The sequence below is a fragment of the Aegilops tauschii genome, chromosome 7, assembly GCF_002575655.3.
Source record: "Aegilops tauschii subsp. strangulata cultivar AL8/78 chromosome 7, Aet v6.0, whole genome shotgun sequence".
Lineage (NCBI taxonomy): Eukaryota > Viridiplantae > Streptophyta > Magnoliopsida > Poales > Poaceae > Aegilops > Aegilops tauschii.
This window is the reverse complement of record NC_053041.3, coordinates 589,731,989-589,736,151: the sequence shown is the minus strand read 5'-3', so window position 1 is coordinate 589,736,151 and position 4,163 is coordinate 589,731,989.

Sequence of the window (4,163 nt, the reverse complement as noted above, 5' to 3'; positions counted from 1 at the left end):
ACTCATTGACACAAGATACTCATCAACTTAACAAGTTAATAAAACTTCACAAAAGTTACTCATCAACTCAAGTTACTCATCAACTCAAGATAGACTAGCTAGTTAAAGAACTACTCTTCATCAAGGATTACGCTCAGCCGGCGAAGCTTCTTTCTATTACCCTCTCCATCTTTTTTGACATGAGTTATGTCCACCTTGAGCTCATTCCTCTCTATGCCGAGGAGTTTTCTCTCCTGCTTCAGCTCATCCCTCTCCTTGATCATCTTATCCCTCTCGTCCCTCAGCTTTATTAGTCTTCCTATTGAGTTGAACACTCTCATTGTGCAGCTCTTTAATCTCCGCCTTAGCGAGGCATTCACCTGTTGCACGCTGTTCATGGTATAGTGATGAGTCTATAAGAGATCTTTGTTGAGCATGTCCACATCGTACACCTCCTCGTTGTTGCCTCCAGAATTGGCCATGACCTGATGCACTTTAATTCGTTAGACAAATAAACAATTTGTTAGACAAAGTAGTTCAACATATGCACTCCTAATTATCTAACACATGGCAGTTTCTACACATAAAACACATACAATTGAACTAGCATCCATTCAAAGAATGAACTATCATGCCACACTTTTTCAGTCACATACCCCAATTGTCATAGACTAAACTTCTAGCCAACTTTTGCCACAAGTGTGGCGACCAATTTGGACACCACGAAAATTGTGGCATGCCATACTTGTGGCACACAAGTGTGGATGGCAACCAAACATGCCATGTGTATCAAAATTCCTAGAGCGTGATTTCACACTGATTTGGCACTGCTTCAACATGTGTATCAAAATGCCTAGAGCAAACACAAATTATCCAACACATATGGCAGTTTCAACACATGCAAATTATCCATCTATTGAAATTATCTTGCACTGCCAAACTCCTAATTTGGCCTACTCATTTCGCATTGTAGTTTCTATTCATTTGCCCTACTCACTTCACATTGTAATTTCTAACAAACTCCTACTTTTCCCTACCTAGTCAAATATCTTGCACTGCCAAACTGAAACCCTAGTCACTGATGATTTGTAATCAATGATGTGGAGGGGATGAACTCACCAATGATTTGTAGTCAATGCCGTGGAGGGGGTGAAGGTGGAGGGGATGAACCCCAGCAGACCGTCGTCGCTGTCGCCGAAACCCCCACGATGCAAATCCAACAAAATCAAATCAAACAAAACCAAACCAAATGAAATCAAGTGGTTCTAGAGTAGGGCAGAGTGAGAGGGAGATTTACCTGTTACATAACGACCGAAAACCGCCAGAATATGAGGGTAACAAGCGGCAAGAGAAATGGGATCGAGAGAGAGCGAGGGCAGAGAGAGAGGGAGCGATGGCAGAGAGAGAGCAAGGATGAGGTGAGGGGGGCGTTGCCCTTGGTTTTGACCCCACTACCTCCTAAAAATTTATGGGCTTGGCCCAATAAGCAAAAAAAAGCCAATTTAGCAAAAATAAATAATTTTTTTACTTTAGTAAAAGCAATACAATATTTTCTATTTAATAAAAACAATATTCTTAACTTAATAAAAGTAATACAAAATAATAATAGTACATTGATGAAAGTTCAAACAATATTCTTAAATTAGTAAAAACAATTAAAATAATATAAAAATCTTAGTGTTTCCATTAAAATAATTAAAAGTAATTCCAAAAATAAATTTGAAGTCACAAAATATATATTTAAAAACAATTCCACATAATTATAAATAAAAGTAATTCCAAACATGAGACCCCACGTCATTTAGTGCTGACGTGGCAACCCATGACACGCCACAACTAAACATAATAGTGCCGATGTCCCATGTTTTACCACGCGAGCACTATATTACACAGTACAAAGTGTTGGTGCCATATATCTGTGATGTCCAACTATTTTCCTACGCCACCACTATGTCCCTAATAATGTCGTACCAAATAAGCCAAAGCCAACGCCACCACTATCTGAAAAAAATGGTGCTGGCGCTGGTAGAAAATGGCGCGCCACCAACAAAAGTTATGGCTAGCACTTTTCCACTAGTGTTTCCTTGCTCATAAGGAGCATGATAGTTCAACTTATTATACAAAAGAACTAAACTGGAGTAAAAGCAAACATGCAAAACAGTAAAGGGATACATGGGACTAAAAAAATATCCCTAGCTTAAGAGTCTAAGTCACGAGATCTGGTATTCCCTCAAGTTGTTGATATCGTCGTTCTTTCTTTCCTAGAGTGGTTGTGTTGGTGCTGGCCAGGGCTTGGCGGAGCTTCTCGTTGGTCTTCTCCAGGACAACGATGCAGAGCTTGAGCAAGTCCACCTTTTCCTCCAATTTTGCACATACATAGTGCACATTGTATATACATCCTTTTCAGCAAAAATAATGGATATTATGTTGAATACCCATGAACTGAAGTGAGCCGGCCCGTGAGTGAAGGTAGTCTAGAGCAGGGTTTTGGTTACCGCTCAAAATTTTGAGATATCGAGCGGTTACCACGTATTTTGGTGTCCCACGGTAAATGGGCCTACCAAGCAAAAAAATGATTTTTTTAACTTGAACGACCAATGTATAGTCAAGTAGAGATGGAACTCAGTATGAATAAAATGCAATCAATGGTGTAGTGGTTCTAGTCTGCTGGCCTTCTACCTTTATGTTGTGGGTTCAAATCCCTCGCATGCTATGTTTTTCTATGGTTTTTTCTTATTTCTATGGATATACAATGGATTTTTTTTTTAAAAGAGGAAGGCAGGATTCGAACTGGAGACCACAAAGGTACCAGAAATGATAGGAGTGAAGGATCAGCAACTACGCCATGAGTAGGTTACTGCATCAAACAAGTTCTGTAACGATTTGACTTACTATAGATATGAATTCAAATTTCATTTGAAAATTTTGAATGGTCTCGGTATTTCATGGTAACCATGGTAACCACATTTTTTTGCCCCCCTCGGTAATTTTTGTGCTTTCGATAAGCAAAACATTGGTCTAGAGTTGTGGTGGCGTTGATAGGCTAAGAATGGCAAGGAACATGATGTTACAGTAAACATGGATGTTGTGGTGGGCCATGTCAGAAATATTCCAATAGTAAGAAGGGCTAGGGTAAAGGAGCGTGATCTATTGAGATGCAAATGGGTGACACGAATGCTTTTAGCGAGTTCGGGCCTCTCGCGATGGAGATAACAACCCTACGTCTCGTGCTCTGGAGAGACTTTCTTTTATCTGAGTATGAATCTAAAGATTACAATGTGTGAGAGAGTTTCAGGGGAGAATGCATCTCCATTCCTAAGCTAAGTCCCGAGGTGGGAGAATAGAGAGCCAGAGCCCCCAGAGCTAGGTGGTGGGGGTGGCTTATATAGAGTGTGCCACCCCCTCACCTCTCATGTTACAAATTGGTGCATCAATGCCATAGTATCAGCCCACTATGAAACCTCCACTATCAAGATGACGCTTCAACGGCCTTGCTGACTGTTGGTCTTCGCACATCCGAGTGAGTCATATGGCCGAGTAGATGATCACCCGGATAGTGGTAGCATAAACTGAAGGAAATCTGCCCTAGAGGCAATAATAAAGTTATTATTTATTTCCTCATATCATGATAAATGTTTATTATTCATGCTAGAATTGTATTAACCGGAAACATAATACATGTGTGAATACATAGACAAACATAGTGTCACTAGTATGCCTCTACTTGACTAGCTCGTTAATCAAAGATGGTTGAGTTTCCTAGCCATAGACATGAGTTGTCATTTGATTAACGGGATCACATCATTAGGAGAATGATGTGATTGACTTGACCCATTCCATTGGCTTAGCACTTGATCGTTTAGTATGTTGCTATTGCTTTCTTCATGACTTATACATGTTCCTATGACTATGAGATTATGCAACTCCCGTTTACCGGAGGAACACTTTGTGTGCTACCAAACGTCACAACGTAACTGGGTGATTATAAAGGTACTCTACAGGTGTCTCCGAAGGTAATTGTTGGGTTGGCGTATTTCGAGATTAGGATTTGTCACTCCGATTGTCGGAGAGGTATCTCTGGGCCCTCTCGGTAATGCACATCACTATAAGCCTTGCAAGCAATGTGACTAATGAGTTAGTTGCGGGATGATGAATTACGGAACGAGTAAAGAGACTTGCCGGTA